Source organism: Pseudophryne corroboree, unplaced genomic scaffold (genome assembly GCF_028390025.1).
Source record: "Pseudophryne corroboree isolate aPseCor3 unplaced genomic scaffold, aPseCor3.hap2 scaffold_583, whole genome shotgun sequence".
NCBI classification, from domain to species: domain Eukaryota; kingdom Metazoa; phylum Chordata; class Amphibia; order Anura; family Myobatrachidae; genus Pseudophryne; species Pseudophryne corroboree.
This window is the reverse complement of record NW_026970182.1, coordinates 62,806-79,045: the sequence shown is the minus strand read 5'-3', so window position 1 is coordinate 79,045 and position 16,240 is coordinate 62,806. Positions and strand designations below refer to the sequence as shown.

Sequence of the window (16,240 nt, the reverse complement as noted above, 5' to 3'; positions counted from 1 at the left end):
CAGTTGTTGTCCCCAGATGAGAGTTCCCTTGTGCTGCCTCAGTTGAATCTCCTTTACTTGACAGAGATGTGCCTGAGCAGCGGCCCTCCCCAGCCCTATCCCAAATCATACTTATTTTGCATAGGAGATACCATGGTCATGAAGATTGTTCTCCCAGGGTGAGGTTCATTCATTGCATTCTGGGTATGCTGACCCCTGTGATTTCCCCAAACGTGGGAAACTTGACTGCATTATTTGTGGTAGTGAGTGACTGTGTTTGTGCTTTCCTCTGGTCAGCTCTGGTAAAAGTCAGATTTCTTTGTCTCAGATCTTCCTCTAGCCTTGTTCTTCTTTCGAGAGTTTCCATGTGCTGCCTCAGTTGGATCTCCTTCACTTGACAGGGGGGTGCCCGAGCAGCGACCCTCCCCAGCTCTAGCCCAACTCCTACTTACCTGCCAGGTGAGATACTATTATCATGAAGGTGCTTCTCCCAGGGCAAGGCTCACCCATTGCACTCTGGGTGTGCTGCTCCTGCGATTTCCCCAAATGTGGGAAACTTGACTGCATAATTTGTGTTTCCCCTGGTCGGCTCTCGTATAATTCAGATCTCTTTGTCTCAGGTCTCTCTCCAGCCTAGTTTGCTGTCTGTTTCCACTTCTCTTTTCTTGAGCCGCTCCCTTCTATGCCCTTGCGCACTATCCCAGGATAATTATTGTAGCTGGTCTGCGGGTAACAGCTCTCAGATCCACTTCTAGAAAAAATGCAACAATGTAATTTGAGTGACAAACTGCAGAGATGAACCCTTTCTGTGACTGCTGCACAGGGATCACACAAACTCTATTCATAGGGCTGACTTCACTTAGGGGAGATGTTCTCGCACCGCAAAGAAGTGCGAGTATATACCGCACTTACGGTACCATTGGATTTACAGATATTTTCTTGCAATACACTATGGGGGTCATTCTGAGTTGATTGCTCGCTAGCAGTTTTTAGCAGCCTTAAAACGGTGGAGTTAACATATCTCACGTGGAAGGTGGTCATGTTATTAGCCTTGGCTTCGGCTAGGCGAGTGTCGGAATTAGCGGCTTTGTCACATAAAAGCCCATATTTGGTGTTCCATGTGGATAGAGCGGAATTGCGGACCCATCCTCAATTCCTACCAAAAGTGGTCTCATCTTTTCATATGAACCAATCTATTGTGGTGCCTTTTGCTACGCGTGACTTGGAGGATTCAGAGTTACTTGATGTGGTCAGGGCTTTGAAAATTTACGTGGCCAGGACGGCTAGAGTCAGGAAAACTGAAGCGCTGTTTGTCCTGTATGCAACCAACAAGATTGGTGCCCCTGCTTCAAAGCAGGCTATTGCTCGCTGGATTTGTAACACGATTCAGCAAGCGCATTCTATGGCTGGATTGCAGTTACCGAAATCGGTCTAGGCCCATTCCACGAGGAAAGTGGGCTCTTCTTGGGCGGCTGCCCGAGGGGTCTCGGCACTACAGCTGTGTCGAGCTGCTACTTGGTCAGGTTCAAACACCTTTTCAAAATACTATAAGTTTGATACCCTGGCTGAGGAGGAACTCATGTTTGCTCAATCGGTGCTGCAGAGTCATCCGCACTCTCCCGCCCGTTTTGGAGCTTTGGTATAATCCCCATGGTCCTTACGGAGTCCCCAGCATCCTCTAGGACGTTAGAGAAAATAAGATTTTAAACCTACCGGTAAATCTTTTTCTCGTAGTCCGTAGAGGATGCTGGGCGCCCGTCCCAAGTGCGGACTACTTCTGCAATACTTGTATATAGTTATTGCTTCAATAAGGGTTATGTTATAGTTGCATCGGTCCTGCACTGATGCTACAGTATGTTGTTTTTTCGTACTCATAACTGGGTAGTTTATCACAAGTTATACGGTGTGATTGGTGTGGCTGGTATGAATCTTGCCCTGGATTAACAAAATCCTTTCCTCATACTGTCAGTCTCCTCTGGGCACAGTTTCTCTAACTGTGGCATAGAGGCGCATAGAGGGAGGAGCCAGTGCACACCCAGAACTAAAGTCTTTCTTAAAGTGCCCATGTCTCCTGCGGAGCCCGTCTATCCCCATGGTCCTTACGGAGTCCCCAGCACCCTCTACGGACTACGAGAAAAAGATTTACCGGTAGGTTTAAAATCTTATTTTCTACTTTATTCTTTTCTATCCTAGTTTATTACGACCAACTCTCATCCAAGGAGTTTGATATTCTACTACCTGCATGCAATTTAAATTGCTTAAATTGTTTATATGGTTGATTTGTCCTTCACAACCCATAATCTGCAACTTGGATGTACTTGTGTCATTGAAAATCTTATAATAAAAATGTTTATATATTGAAAAAAAAAGTTAAAAGACATATGCATTCAATATTTGAAGAAACAAAATAAAATAAAGCTATGTATTGGGTTTCACTAACAAGCACATTGGAAGACTTGACTACTGTTAAAAGACATGCATTACATGGTATAGAGCCACAAACCACAATGTAGTAAAATAAAAACAAACTTACATGTGCTAGAGCTGGGGAGGGTCGCTGCTCGGGCAGCCCCCTGTCAAGTGAAGGAGATCCAACTGAGGCAGCACAAGGGAACTCTCGAAAGAAGAACAAGGCTAGAGGAAAATCTGAGACAAAGAAATCTGACTTTCACCAGAGCTGACCAGAGGAAAGCACAAACACAGTCCCCCACTACCACAAATAATGCAGTCGAGTTTCCCACATTTGTGGAAATCACAGGGGTCAGCATACCCAGAATGCAATGAATGAACCTCACCCTGGGAGAACAATCTTCATGACCATGGTATCTCCTATGCAAAATAAGTATGATTTGGGATAGGGCTGGGGAGGGCCGCTGCTCAGGCACATCTCTGTCAAGTAAAGGAGATTCAACTGAGGCAGCACAAGGGAACTCTCATCTGGGGACAACAACTGCAGGGAGAACACATATTTTCAGATGAACATGGGAGGGCAGAAGGCTACCTAATACTGAAGCACCCCCAAACAACAAACAAAATGCAACAACTAGTGCAAGCATTCCTGGGGGAAGGCCTGCAGCAGATGGATTTGCATATGGTGATGTCATCCAAGCAGTGGGTCAAAGTTGGCTTCAACCCTCGTCTGCATATGAAAAGAGAAAAGGGGCGTGCAGGGCATGGCAGCCTTTTGCTGCGCTTGGATGACCTCTAGCTCACATTAAACACCTCCACCCTCCTTCGGTGTGGGGCTCATGTTGGCTATGCCCCAGCCCCTGAAGCATTCAAGCTGATTTCTTGCAGCAGTTGGCACTGTAACAGCTCCAGAGCTGCTCTGTAAGGCAAATAAAAGGGTGTGGGACCTGCAGCACTACCTGTAGTTCGCATTGTGCGTTGGAAGGCAAAAAGTAAGCAGACGGGAGAAGACAGGATAGTGCGCAAGGGCATAGAAGGGAGCGGCTCAAGAAAAGAGAAGTGGAAACAGACAGCAAACTAGGCTGGAGAGAGACCTGAGACAAAGAGATCTGAATTATACGAGAGCCGACCAGGGGAAACACAAATTCTGCAGTCAAGTTTCCCACATTTGGGGAAATCGCAGGAGCAGCACACCCAGAGTGCAATGGGTGAGCCTTGCCCTGGGAGAAGCACCTTCATGATCATAGTATCTCACCTGGCAGGTAAGTAGGAGTTGGGCTAGAGCTGGGGAGGGTCGCTGCTCGGGCACCCCCCTGTCAAGTGAAGGAGATCCAACTGAGGCAGCACAAGGAAACTCTCGAAAGAAGAACAAGGCTAGAGGAAGATCTGAGACAAAGAAATCTGACTTTTACCAGAGCTGACCAGAGGAAAGCACAAACACAGTCACTCACTACCACAAATAATGCAGTCAAGTTTCCCACATTTGGGGAAATCACAGGGGTCAGCATACCCAGAATGCAATGAATGAACCTCACCCTGGGAGAACAATCTTCATGACCATGGTATCTCCTATGCAAAATAAGTATGATTTGGGATAGGGCTGGGGAGGGCCGCTGCTCAGGCACATCTCTGTCAAGTAAAGGAGATTCAACTGAGGCAGCACAAGGGAACTCTCATCTGGGGACAACAACTGCAGGGAGAACACATATTTTCAGATGAACATGGGAGGGCAGAAGGCTGCCTAATACTGAAGCACCCCCAAACAACAAACCAAATGCAACAACTAGTACAAGCATTCCTGGGGGAAGGTCTGCAGAAGACGGATTTGCATACGGTGATGTCATCCAAGCAGTGGGCCAAAGTTGGCTGGAACCCTCATCTGCATATGAAAAGAGAAAAGGGGTATGCAGGGCATGGCGGCCTTTTGCAGCGCTTGGATGACCCCTAGTTCGCATTAAATACCTCCACCCTCCTTCTATGTGGGGCTCATGTTGGCCATGCCCCAGCCCCTGAAGCATTCAAGCTGATTTCTTGCAGCAGCTGGGCACTGTAACAGCTCCAGAGCTGCTCTGTAAGGCAAGTAAAAGGGTGTGGGCCCTGCAGCACTACCTGTAGTTTGCATTGTGCATTGTAAGGCACAAAGTAAGCAGACGGGAGGAGAAGTCAGGATAGTGCACAAGGGTATAGAAGGGAGGGGCTCAAGAAAAAAGAAGTGGAAACAGACAGCAAACTAGGCTGGAGAGAGACCTGAGACAAAGAGATCTGAATTATATGAGAGCCGACCAGGGGAAACACAAATTACGCAGTCAAGTTTCCCACATTTGGGGAAATCACAGGGGCAGCACACCCAGAGTGCAATGGGTGATCCTTGCCCAGGGAGAAGCAACTTCATGATCATAGTATCTCACCTGGCAGGTAAGTAGGAGTTGGGCTAGAGCTGGGGAGGGTCGCTGCTCGGGCACCCCCCTGTCAAGTGAAGGAGATCCAACTGAAGCAGCACAAGGGAACTCTCGAAAGAAGAACAAGGCTAGAGGAAAATCTGAAAAAAAGAAATCTGACTTTTACCAGAGCTGACCAGAGGAAAGAACAAACACAGTCCCCCACTACCACAAATAATGCAGTCGAGTTTCCCACATTTAGGGAAATCACAGGGGTCAGCATACCCAGAATGCAATGAATGAACCTCACCCTGAGAGAACAATCTTCATGACCATGATATCGCCTATGCAAAATAAGTATGATTTGGGATAGGGCTGGGGAGGGCCGCTGCTCAGGCACATCTCTGTCAAGTAAAGGAGATTCAACTGAGGCAGCACAAGGGAACTCTCATCTGGGGACAACAACTGCAGGGAGAACACATATTTTCAGATGAACATGGGAGGGCAGAAGGCTGCCTAATACTGAAGCACCCCCAAACAACAAACCAAATGCAACAACTAGTGCAAGCATTCCTGGGGGAAGGCTGCAGCAGATGGATTTGCATATGGTGATGTCATCCAAGCAGTGGGTCAAAGTTGGCTTCAACCCTCGTCTGCATATGAAAAGAGAAAAGGGGCGTGCAGGGCATGGCGGCCTTTTGCGGCAATTGGATGACCCCTAGTTCGCATTAAACACCTCCACCCTCCTTCGGTGTGGGGCTCATGTTGGCTATGCCCCAGCCCCTGAAGCATTCAAGCTGATTTCTTGCAGCAGCTAGGCACTGTAACAGCTCCAGAGCTGCTCTGTAAGGCAAGTAAAAGGGCGTGGGCCCTGCAGCACTACCTGTAGTTCGCATTGTGCGTTGGAAGGCACAAATTAAGCAGACGGGAGAAGTCAGGATAGTGCGCAAGGGCATAGAAGGGAGCGGCTCAAGAAAAAAGAAGTTTAAACAGACAGCAAACTAGGCTGGAGAGAGACATGAGACAAAGAGATCTGAATTATACGAGAGCCGACCAGGGGAAACACAAATTATGCAGTCAAGTTTCCCACATTTGGGGAAATCGCAGGAGCAGCACACCCAGAGTGCAATTGGTGAGCCTTGCCCTGGGAGAAGCACCTTCATGATCATAGTATCTTACCTAGCAGGTAAGAAGGAGTTGGGCTAGAGCTGGGGAGGGTCGCTGCTCGGGCACCCCCCTGTCAAGTGAAGGAGATCCAACTGAGGCAGCACAAGGGAACTCTCGAAAGAAGAACAAGGCTAGAGGAAGATCTGAGACAAAGAAATCTGACTTTTACCAGAGCTGACCAGAGGAAAGCACAAACACAGTCCCCCACTACCACAAATAATGCTGTCAAGTTTACCACATTTGGGGAAATAACAGGGGTCAGCATACCCAGAATGCAATGAATGAACCTCACCCTGGGAGAACAATCTTCATGACCATGGTATCTCCTATGCAAAATAAGTATGATTTGGGATAGGGCTGGGGAGGGCCGCTGCTCAGGCACATCTCTGTCAAGTAAAGGAGATTCAACTGAGGCAGCACAAGGGAACTCTCATCTGGGGACAACAACTGCAGGAGGTACACATATTTTCAGATGAACATGGGAGGGCAGAAGGCTGCCTAATACTAAAGCACCCCCAAACAACAAACCAAATGCAACAACTAGTGCAAGCATTCCTGGGGGAAGGCCTGCAGCAGATGGATTTGCATATGGTGATGTCATCCAAGCAGTGGGTCAAAGTTGGCTTCAACCCTCGTCTGCATATGAAAAGAGAAAATTGGCATGCAGGGCATGGCGGCCTTTTGCGGTGCTTGGATGACCCCTAGTTCGCATTAAACACCTCCACCCTCCTTCGGTGTGGGGCTCATGATGGCTATGCCTCAGCCCCTGAAGCATTTAAGCTGATTTCTTGCAGCAGCTGGGCACTGTAACAGCTCCAGAGCTGCTCTGTAAGGCAAGTAAAAGGGTGTGGGCCCTGCAGCACTACCTGTAGTTTGCATTGTGCGTTGGAAGGCACAAAGTAAGCAGACGGGAGAAGTCAGGATAGTGCGCAAGGGCATAGAAGGGAGCAACTCAAGAGAAGAGAAGTGGAAACAGACTGCAAATTAGGCTGGAGAGTGACCTGAGACAAAGAGATCTGAATTATACGAGAGCCGACCAGGTGAAACACAAATTATGCAGTCAAGTGTCCAACATTTGGGGAAACCGCAGGAGTAGCACACCCAGAGTGCAATGGGTGAGCCTTGCCCTGGGAGAAGCACCTTCATGATCATAGTATCTCACCTGGCAGGTAAGTAGGAGTTGGGCTAGAGCTGGGGAGGGTCGCTGCTCGGGCACCCCCCTGTCAAGTGAAGTAGATCCAACTGAGGCAGCACAAGGAAACTCTCGATAGAAGAACAAGGCTAGAGGAAGATCTGAGACAAAGAAATCTGACTTTTACCAGAGCTGACCAGAGGAAAGAACAAACACAGTCCCCCACTACCACAAATAATGCAGTCGAGTTCCCCACATTTGTGGAAATCACAGGGGTCAGCATACCCAGAATGCAATGAATGAACCTCACCCTGGGAGAACAATCTTCATGACCATGGTATCTCCTATGCAAAATAAGTATGACTTTGGATAGGGCTGGGGAGGGCTGCTGCTCAGGCACATCTCTGTCATGTAAAGGAGATTCAACTGAGGCAGCACAAGGGAACTCTCATCTGGGGACAACAACTGCAGGGAGAACACATATTTTCAGATGAACATGGTAGGGCAGAAGGCTGCCTAATACTGAAGCACCCCCAAACAACAAACCAAATGCAACAACTAGTGCAAGCATTCCTGGGGGAAGGCCTGCAGCAGATGGATTTGCATATGGTGATGTCATCCAAGCAGTGGGTCAAAGTTGGCTTCAACCCTCGTCTACATATGAAAAGAGAAAAGGGGCGTGCAGGGCATGGCGGCCTTTTGCGGCACTTGGATGACCCCTAGTTCGCATTAAACACCTCCACCCACCTTCGGTGTGGGGCTATGCCCCAGCCCCTGAAGCATTCAAGCTGATTTCTTGCAGCAGCTGGGCACTGTAACAGCTCCAGAGCTGCTCTGTAAGGCAAGTAAAAGGGTGTGGGCCCTGCAGCACTACCTGTAGTTTGCATTATGCGTTGGAAGGCACAAAGTAAGCAGACGGGAGAAGTCAGGACAGTGAGCAAGGGCATAGAAGGGAGCAACTCAAGAAAAGAGAAGTGGAAACAGACAGCAAACTAGGCTGGAGAGAGACCTGAGACAAAGAGATCTGAATTATACGAGAGCCGACCAGGGGAAACACAAATTATGTAGTCAAGTGTCCAACATTTGGGGAAACCGCAGAAGCAGCACACCCAGAGTGCAATGGGTGAGCCTTGCCCTAGGAGAAGCACCTTCATGATCATAATATCTCACCTGGCAGGTAAGTAGGAGTTGGGCTAGAGCTGGGGAGGGTCGCTGCTCGGGCACCCCCCTGTCAAGTGAAGGAGATCCAACTGAGGCAGCACATGGAAACTCTCGAAAGAAGAACAAGGCTAGAGGAAGATCTGAGACAAATAAATCTGACTTTTACCAGAGCTGACCAGAGGAAAGCACAAACACAGTCCCCCACTACCACAAATAATGCAGTCGAGTTTCCCACATTTGGGGAAATCACAGGGGTCAGCATACCCAGAATGCAATGAATGAACCTCACCCTGGGAGAACAATCTTCATGACCATGGTATCTCCTATGCAAAATAAGTATGATTTGGGATAGGGCTGGGGAGGGCTCAGGCACATCTCTGTCAAGAATTTATAAAGTCTATACATATATATAACCAAATGTCAATATATATATATAGAACCCAGCGCTCCTATCAAAACTTATCTATTTCACCAATTTGTTGCTTATTTAATCTTTATACATCTATTAATTTTCACCATATATTATAAAATGCTGCTCCCATAGGTAGTACTGTTCTACCAATAATAAACCAAATTTTAAAGATAATCACACTTGTTATCAAGGGAGCGCAAAAAATAAAATATACAAGCTCTTTATTTTTAAAAAATATATATAGACAGAAGAAACACACATTCAATAAATTACAATGGAGTCAACATATATAGGCACCACTATCCATATCTAAATGTAATCAGGATCTATTTCATATTGCCCTTGATGACAACGGAATGTTTATTAAAGTGTCCAAAAAATCCTCCTGGATACAGCTGTTGTAATTTAATCGTTACTTTCCAATTGTAATTGATACATTAAATTCCTTCTTGTGGATGAACAGCAACAGTTGTAACCAACGCCTCTTATTTACTGCAGTTAAAGTTCATATGTAACTCACGTGAGTAATGAAAGAAAACAGGGGGAGAGCGCTGTGATGGTTGGTGAAACACAGCGGTATGCTACGACCCCCGTTAACCGTGGCTGGATCTTATTGGCACTCGCGGTCGGGATATTTCTCCCTGCCGTGGGGTAGAGACCTCCTTTTGCTCGGTCTCAAATTGCTTTTTCCCCTTCACCGCTGTCTTTACATCAGACGTCCGCCGTGATGTAGCTCGTTCATGAACGGGCTTATATCTCAGCAATCAGAGTGTCCGGTAATCACCTTCCTTACGCGTTTCTCCGCTGTTATCCAAGAGCGGTTTCGTCAGAGGATACATCAGCAGCCTAGCAGGCTCTTTTAAAAATGCACCGGACCAATAGTATTACTAATTAGTTGATTGGATACATACATGTACTAATTGGATGCATACATGTAATGACTCACATATGGAACAACTTTCTAATTGCAATTGCACATATAAAGGCATTTCATAATATAAAAATAAGCAACATGGTGATTAAAAATAATAATAAAATAAGCAACAAGGTGGTTTAAAAAATAACAGAAAATATATAATCCATATACAGATTAACCTATAATCTTTCAATCAATACCTCATATCTATAATCACATATACATAATTCAGAGACTCAGCACTAAGGATCCCCATTTACTTATATAAAACCTTTTAGGGTAACATAAATCCATGCCACTACTAAAGCAGTTCTTGTGGCGCAGGGGAAACATCACCTGCACTCTATGCAACTAGTCCCATGTTCGAATCCAACCTGCTCAGCTTAACATCCAAATTATTTATTTACTTTTAATGGGATCATTCTATCAATTCATTTTTACCTTTAATTTTTGTTAATATTATTTCTATATTTCATTATTTTAACCCCTGGAATAATTACATTGCTGTTTAAACAACAAAAAGAATTGAAGAAAAAATAAATATTAAACAGACAATTTAAGGATTCGAAGATTTAAATATTTAAAGATTTTAAAATTTAAAACAGGGAGGGGGGGGGAGGGAGGGTGGCCTTTTGGGAGAAGGAGGGGAAAAAAATAAAAATAGAAAAAAAATATATATATAGAACCAAGAGAAAGTGTAAAAAGAGGATGGAGGAAGAAATCTGATGTTCATCATTACTAGTGGATTTTACTAAGGAACTTTAAAGGAATACACACAACAGGATTATACAGTTTCATCCTAAGAGGAAAGCTGTTTCCAAAATAGCTACTTCTAATAATTTTGTTTATTTATTAAACATACAATAAATGGATATTCAATAAATAATATATTAGGTAAATCAATAGATAAAATCTTCAGAGACTGCCAATGTTGTTCAGTTCGATGCTCTCATTCAGACCATCAGGTGTAAGGGTACCCAAAGAAAAAATCCAAAATGCCTCCCTTGTCAAGTAAAGGAGATTCAACTGAGGCAGCACAAGGGAACTCTCATCTGGGGACAACAACTGCAGGGAGAACACATATTTTCAGATGAACATGGGAGGGCAGAAGGCTGCCTAATACTGAAGCACCCCCAAACAACAAACCAAATGCAACAACTAGTACAAGCATTCCTGGGGGAAGGCCTGCAGCAGATGGATTTGCATATGGTGATGTCATCCAAGCAGTGGGTCAAAGTTGGCTTCAACCCTCGTCTGCATATGAAAAGAGAAAAGGGGCGTGCAGGGCATGGCGGCCTTTTGCGGCGCTTGGATGACCCCTAGTTCGCATTAAACACCTCCACCCTACTTCGGTGTGGGGCTCATGTTGGCTATGCCCCAGCCCCTGAAGCATTCAAGCTGATTACTTGCAGCAGCTGGGCACTGTAATAGCTCCAGAGCTGCTCTGTAAGGCAACTAAAAGGGTGTGGGCCCTGCAGCACTACCTGTAGTTCGCATTGTGCGTTGGAAGGCACAAAGTAAGCAGACGGGAGAAGTCAAGATAGTGCGCAAGGGCATAGAAGGGAGTGGCTCAAGAAAAGAGAAGTGTAAACAGACAGCAAACTAGGCTGGAGACAGACATGAGACAAAGAGATCTGAATTATACGAGAGCCGACCAGGGGAAACACAAATTATGCAGTCAAGTTTCCCACATTTGGGGAAATCGCAGGAGCAGCACACCCAGAGTGCAATTGGTGAGCCTTGCCCTGGGAGAAGCACCTTCATGATCATAGTATCTTACCTAGCAGGTAAGAAGGAGTTGGGCTAGAGCTGGGGAGGGTCGCTGCTCGGGCACCCCCCTGTCAAGTGAAGGAGATCCAACTGAGGCAGCACAAGGGAACTCTCGAAAGAAGAACAAGGCTAGAGGAAGATCTGAGACAAAGAAATCTGACTTTTACCAGAGCTGACCAGAGGAAAGCACAAACACAGTCCCCCACTACCACAAATAATGCTGTCAAGTTTACCACATTTGGGGAAATAACAGGGGTCAGCATACCCAGAATGCAATGAATGAACCTCACCCTGGGAGAACAATCTTCATGACCATGGTATCTCCTATGCAAAATAAGTATGATTTGGGATAGGGCTGGGGAGGGCCGCTGCTCAGGCACATCTCTGTCAAGTAAAGGAGATTCAACTGAGGCAGCACAAGGGAACTCTCATCTGGGGACAACAACTGCAGGAGGTACACATATTTTCAGATGAACATGGGAGGGCAGACGGCTGCCTAATACTGAAGCACCCCCAAACAACAAACCAAATGCAACAACTAGTGCAAGCATTCCTGGGGGAAGGCCTGCAGCAGATGGATTTGCATATGGTGATGTCATCCAAGCAGTGGGTCAAAGTTGGCTTCAACCCTCGTCTGCATATGAAAAGAGAAAATTGGCATGCAGGGCATGGCGGCCTTTTGCGGCGCTTGGATGACCCCTAGTTCGCATTAAACACCTCCACCCTCCTTCGGTGTGGGGCTCATGTTGGCTATGCCCCAGCCCCTGAAGCATTCAAGCTGATTTCTTGCAGCAGCTGGGCACTGTAACAGCTCCAGAGCTGCTCTGTAAGGCAAGTAAAAGGGTGTGGGCCCTGCAGCACTACCTGTAGTTCGCATTGTGCGTTGGAAGGCAAAAAGTAAGCAGACGGGAGAAGTCAGGATAGTGCGCAAGGGCATAGAAGGGAGCGGCTCAAGAAAAGAGAAGTGGAAACAGACAGCAAACTAGGCTGGAGAGAGACCTGAGACAAAGACATCTGAATTATACGAGAGCCGACCAGGGGAAACACAAATTATGCAGTCAAGTTTCCCGCATTTGGGGAAATCACAGGAGCAGCACACCCAGAGTGCGATGGGTGAGCCTTGCCCTGGGAGAAGCACCTACATGATCATAGTATCTCACCTGGCAGGTAAGTAGGAGTTGGGCTAGAGCTGGGGAGGGTCGCTGCTCGGGCACCCCCCTGTCAAGTGAAGGAGATCCAACTGAGGCAGCACAAGGGAACTCTCGAAAGAAGAACAAGGCTAGAGGAAGATCTGAGACAAAGAAATCTGTCTTTTACCAGAGCTGACCAGAGGAAAGCACAAACACAGTTCCCCACTACCACAAATAATGCAGTCGAGTTTCCAACATTTGGGGAAATCACAGGGGTCAGCATACCCAGAATGCAATGAATGAACCTCACCCTGGGAGAACAATCTTCATGACCATGGTATCTCCTATGCAAAATAAGTATGATTTGGGATAGGGCTGGGGAGGGCCGCTGCTCAGGCACATCTCTGTCAAGTAAAGGCGATTCAACTGAGGCAGCACAAGGGAACTCTCATCTGGGGACAACAACTGCAGGGAGAACACATATTTTCAGATGAACATGGGAGGGCAGAAGGCTGCCTAATACTGAAGCACCCCCAAACAACAAACCAAATGCAACAACTAGTGCAAGCATTCCTGGGGAAGGCCTGCAGCAGATGGATTTGCATATGGTGATGTCATCCAAGCAGTGGGTCAAAGTTGGCTTCAACCCTCGTCTGCATATGAAAAGAAAAAAGGGATGTGCAGGGCATGGCGGCCTTTTGCGGCGCTTGGATGACCCCTAATTCGCATTAAACATCTCCACCCTCCTTCGGTGTGGGGCTCATGTTGGCTATGCCCCAGCCCCTGAAGCATTCAAGCTGATTTCTTGCAGCAGCTGGGCACTGTAACAGCTCCAGAGCTGCTCTGTAAAGCATGTAAAAGGGTGTGGGCCCTGCAGCACTACCTGTAGTTTGCATTGTGCATTGGAAGGCACAAAGTAAGCAGACAGGAGAGGTCAGAATAGTGCGCAAGGGCATAGAAGGGAGCGGCTCAAGAAAAGAGAAGTGGAAACAGACAGCAAACTAGGCTGGAGAGAGACCTGAGACAAAGAGATCTGAATTATACGAGAGCCGACCAGGGGAAACACAAATTATGCAGTCAAGTGTCCCACATTTGGGGAAATCGCAGGAGCAGCACACCCAGAGTGCAATGGGTGAGCCTTGCCCTGGGAGAAGCACCTACATGATCATAGTATCTCACCTGGCAGGTAAGTAGGAGTTGGGCTAGAGCTGGGGAGGGTCGCTGCTCGGGCACCCCCCTGTCAAGTGAAGGAGATCCAACTGAGGCAGCACAAGGGAACTCTCGAAAGAAGAACAAGGCTAGAGGAAGAAATGAGACAAAGAAATCTGACTTTTACCAGAGGAAAGCACAAACACAGTCCCCCACTACTACAAATAATGCAGTCAAGTTTCCCACATTTGGGGAAATCACAGGGGTCAGCATACCAAGAATGCAATGAATGAACCTCACCCTGGGATAACAATCTTCATGACCATGGTATCTCCTATGCACGATAAGTATGATTTGGGATAGGGCTGGAGAGGGCCGCTGCTCAGGCACATCTCTGTCAAGTAAAGGAGATTCAACTGAGGCAGCACAAGGGAACTCTCATCTGGGGACAACAACTGCAGGGAGAACACATATTTTCAGATGAACATGGGAGGGCAGAAGGCTGCCTAATACTGAAGCACCCCCAAACAACAAACCAAATGCAACAACTAGTGCAAGCATTCCTGGGGGAAGGCCTGCAGCAGATTGATTTGCATATGGTAATGCCATCCAAGCAGTGGGTCAAAGTTGGCTTTAACCCTCGTCTGCATATGAAAAGAGAAAAGGGGCGTGCAGGGCATGGCGGCCTTTTGCGGCGCTTGGATGACCTCTAGTTCGCATTAAACACCTCCACCCTCCTTCGGTGTGGGGCTCATGTTGGCTATGCCCCAGCCCCTGAAGCATTCAAGCTGATTTCTTGCAGCAGCTGGGCACTGTAACAGCTCCAGAGCTGCTCTGTAAGGCAAGTAAAAGGGTGTGGGCCCTGCAGCACTACCTGTAGTTTGCATTGTGCATTGGAAGGCACAAAGTAAGCAGACGGGAGAAGTCAGGATAGTGCGCAAGGGCATAGAAGGGAGCGGCTCAAGAAAAGAGAAGTGGAAACAGACAGCAAACTAGGCTGGAGAGCTCTTCTGTCTATATTTTGCAAACCTGCTCTTGTCCTCTCCAGCTGCTCCATGTAGATTTGACGTCTGGAAAGGTGCATAACCTACTGACAAGCAGGCACACTCCTGCATGAGTTTTCTCTCTCACTAGCTGGATGATACACAATCATTTGCATGTGCTCCACCTCCGACACACGACCCACCCAACCACCCAGTGACCAGAGCCACCCACAAGCCAACTGGCTCCGTGACTTAATTTGCACAGTGCAGTCATCCAGGCAGCATGTCCTTCTCAATGGAATAATCTCTGGTTCCATGGAATCTTCCGCATTGGAATGCTGCGGAACAAAAATGATTTAAACATTCAGCTTGCTAGCATTCAATGTACCTGCGGCTTGGCTCTAGCACATGGGTCTTCATCCTGTGGCCCTCCAGCTGCTGTGAAACTACACATCCCAGCATGCCCTGCCACAGTTTTGCTATTAAGGTATGCTAAAACTGAGGCAGGGCATGCTGGGATGTGTAGTTCCACAGCAGCTGGAGGGTCGCAGGTTGAAGACCCATGTTCTAGCATGCCTGTTCTATGATGCATGTTCCGTGATGTCACAATCAGCTTGGAATGGGGTATCTAGCAGGCATTTGCTGACAGCCACTTGAGAGAGACACACATCAGGAGATGCAGCATATCGGAGGTCTTCGATGCCTTTCCAGCAAATGCACACCACCTGCTGCTGGTCTGGACACAAAACAATGCCCACAATCGAAGTCCCAAAATGCCCAACTACAGGATTCATGTAAGTAGTGAATTTAGGAATGAATTTAGAAGTAGGAAATTAAGTTAGTTCACAAGTACATTCAAATTCAGATCTAAAGTCTAGGTAGGCCTCACGTCCTGGCAGCCCCCAGCATTTAAAAATGCCTTGATTAGAGGTAGGGAATTAAATGTAGATAAGAAGTAGACACAAAATAAGACTCCACAGAGCAATTATCAGGTGTCTTTATCAATTGTTGCATTTAAAAAAATCAAGCAATTAGGGAACACAATGTTGCAACAATGTAACCCTATTTGCAAAATAGTACTAAATAAGTTTGTCGATGTAAGACATTTGCAAAGGCGCAAACAAAACACGCTGGAAAATGCAACTGAATCTGTTTTTGGAGGTTAGAATAGATGCAGGATCAAGTAGCTCAATGGGTAGGGTATTTGATTAGAATTCAACAGGTTATAGGTTTGAATCCTGGGTATGATAGTTTGAGGTGTTATTTAATAAAGTATGTTTATATATTAGTCACACATGGCTTACTTGTACAAATGGCATGTCACCAGTTAGTGCTGACTGCTGATATGCCATTTGCACAAACACGCCATGTGTGACTGTATATGCATTTAAGGAGGGCACCCCGGCAATACCACAAACCATTGAGTGTCAAGTATACTAGATATATCTTCATATCTCATGTGCTTTCTCTGAGTCCAATCTTGTTATGCCCCTTCCCCACAAGGCATGCGCCTTTTGTCCATATTGCAAAAATGGGGAGGGGGGGGGGGGCATATAATTATCTGTCACAGGGCACCAAAAAGTCTAGTTATGGCTCTGGTATGCATTATGTAATCTGGCAGACCATATCTCCAACACTGGCTGGTTGGAATAGA

At 46.7% G+C, this 16,240-nt stretch overlaps 18 non-coding genes and 1 pseudogene across 18 annotated transcripts; 2 read left to right on the top strand and 17 right to left on the bottom strand.

Annotated features, from left to right (window-relative positions):
* Window positions 1-107: 107 nt before the first annotated feature.
* LOC135034451 (U1 spliceosomal RNA) lies at window positions 108-271 on the top strand. The gene has a single exon (XR_010229664.1). It is a non-coding gene; the product is annotated as a U1 spliceosomal RNA (small nuclear RNA).
* A 152-nt stretch (window positions 272-423) lies between these two features.
* Window positions 424-586, top strand: LOC135034460 (U1 spliceosomal RNA). The gene has a single exon (XR_010229672.1). It is a non-coding gene; the product is annotated as a U1 spliceosomal RNA (small nuclear RNA).
* Window positions 587-2,661: 2,075 nt separating this feature from the next.
* LOC135034444 (U1 spliceosomal RNA) lies at window positions 2,662-2,825 on the bottom strand. Its single transcript, XR_010229657.1, has one exon. It is a non-coding gene; the product is annotated as a U1 spliceosomal RNA (small nuclear RNA).
* A 670-nt stretch (window positions 2,826-3,495) lies between these two features.
* Window positions 3,496-3,658, bottom strand: LOC135034459 (U1 spliceosomal RNA). Its single transcript, XR_010229671.1, has one exon. It is a non-coding gene; the product is annotated as a U1 spliceosomal RNA (small nuclear RNA).
* Window positions 3,659-3,810: 152 nt separating this feature from the next.
* On the bottom strand, window positions 3,811-3,974 carry LOC135034452 (U1 spliceosomal RNA). The gene has a single exon (XR_010229665.1). It is a non-coding gene; the product is annotated as a U1 spliceosomal RNA (small nuclear RNA).
* Window positions 3,975-4,669: 695 nt separating this feature from the next.
* On the bottom strand, window positions 4,670-4,811 carry LOC135034467 (U1 spliceosomal RNA; annotated as a pseudogene).
* Window positions 4,812-4,963: 152 nt separating this feature from the next.
* On the bottom strand, window positions 4,964-5,127 carry LOC135034454 (U1 spliceosomal RNA). The gene has a single exon (XR_010229667.1). It is a non-coding gene; the product is annotated as a U1 spliceosomal RNA (small nuclear RNA).
* A 670-nt stretch (window positions 5,128-5,797) lies between these two features.
* On the bottom strand, window positions 5,798-5,960 carry LOC135034471 (U1 spliceosomal RNA). Its single transcript, XR_010229680.1, has one exon. It is a non-coding gene; the product is annotated as a U1 spliceosomal RNA (small nuclear RNA).
* A 152-nt stretch (window positions 5,961-6,112) lies between these two features.
* LOC135034450 (U1 spliceosomal RNA) lies at window positions 6,113-6,276 on the bottom strand. Its single transcript, XR_010229663.1, has one exon. It is a non-coding gene; the product is annotated as a U1 spliceosomal RNA (small nuclear RNA).
* Window positions 6,277-6,947: 671 nt separating this feature from the next.
* LOC135034464 (U1 spliceosomal RNA) lies at window positions 6,948-7,110 on the bottom strand. The gene has a single exon (XR_010229676.1). It is a non-coding gene; the product is annotated as a U1 spliceosomal RNA (small nuclear RNA).
* A 152-nt stretch (window positions 7,111-7,262) lies between these two features.
* Window positions 7,263-7,426, bottom strand: LOC135034447 (U1 spliceosomal RNA). The gene has a single exon (XR_010229660.1). It is a non-coding gene; the product is annotated as a U1 spliceosomal RNA (small nuclear RNA).
* A 661-nt stretch (window positions 7,427-8,087) lies between these two features.
* On the bottom strand, window positions 8,088-8,250 carry LOC135034469 (U1 spliceosomal RNA). Its single transcript, XR_010229678.1, has one exon. It is a non-coding gene; the product is annotated as a U1 spliceosomal RNA (small nuclear RNA).
* Window positions 8,251-8,402: 152 nt separating this feature from the next.
* LOC135034441 (U1 spliceosomal RNA) lies at window positions 8,403-8,566 on the bottom strand. Its single transcript, XR_010229654.1, has one exon. It is a non-coding gene; the product is annotated as a U1 spliceosomal RNA (small nuclear RNA).
* Window positions 8,567-11,186: 2,620 nt separating this feature from the next.
* On the bottom strand, window positions 11,187-11,349 carry LOC135034470 (U1 spliceosomal RNA). Its single transcript, XR_010229679.1, has one exon. It is a non-coding gene; the product is annotated as a U1 spliceosomal RNA (small nuclear RNA).
* Window positions 11,350-11,501: 152 nt separating this feature from the next.
* Window positions 11,502-11,665, bottom strand: LOC135034449 (U1 spliceosomal RNA). The gene has a single exon (XR_010229662.1). It is a non-coding gene; the product is annotated as a U1 spliceosomal RNA (small nuclear RNA).
* A 671-nt stretch (window positions 11,666-12,336) lies between these two features.
* LOC135034465 (U1 spliceosomal RNA) lies at window positions 12,337-12,499 on the bottom strand. The gene has a single exon (XR_010229677.1). It is a non-coding gene; the product is annotated as a U1 spliceosomal RNA (small nuclear RNA).
* A 152-nt stretch (window positions 12,500-12,651) lies between these two features.
* LOC135034446 (U1 spliceosomal RNA) lies at window positions 12,652-12,815 on the bottom strand. Its single transcript, XR_010229659.1, has one exon. It is a non-coding gene; the product is annotated as a U1 spliceosomal RNA (small nuclear RNA).
* Window positions 12,816-13,485: 670 nt separating this feature from the next.
* Window positions 13,486-13,648, bottom strand: LOC135034462 (U1 spliceosomal RNA). The gene has a single exon (XR_010229674.1). It is a non-coding gene; the product is annotated as a U1 spliceosomal RNA (small nuclear RNA).
* Window positions 13,649-13,790: 142 nt separating this feature from the next.
* On the bottom strand, window positions 13,791-13,954 carry LOC135034456 (U1 spliceosomal RNA). The gene has a single exon (XR_010229669.1). It is a non-coding gene; the product is annotated as a U1 spliceosomal RNA (small nuclear RNA).
* Window positions 13,955-16,240: the final 2,286 nt, after the last annotated feature.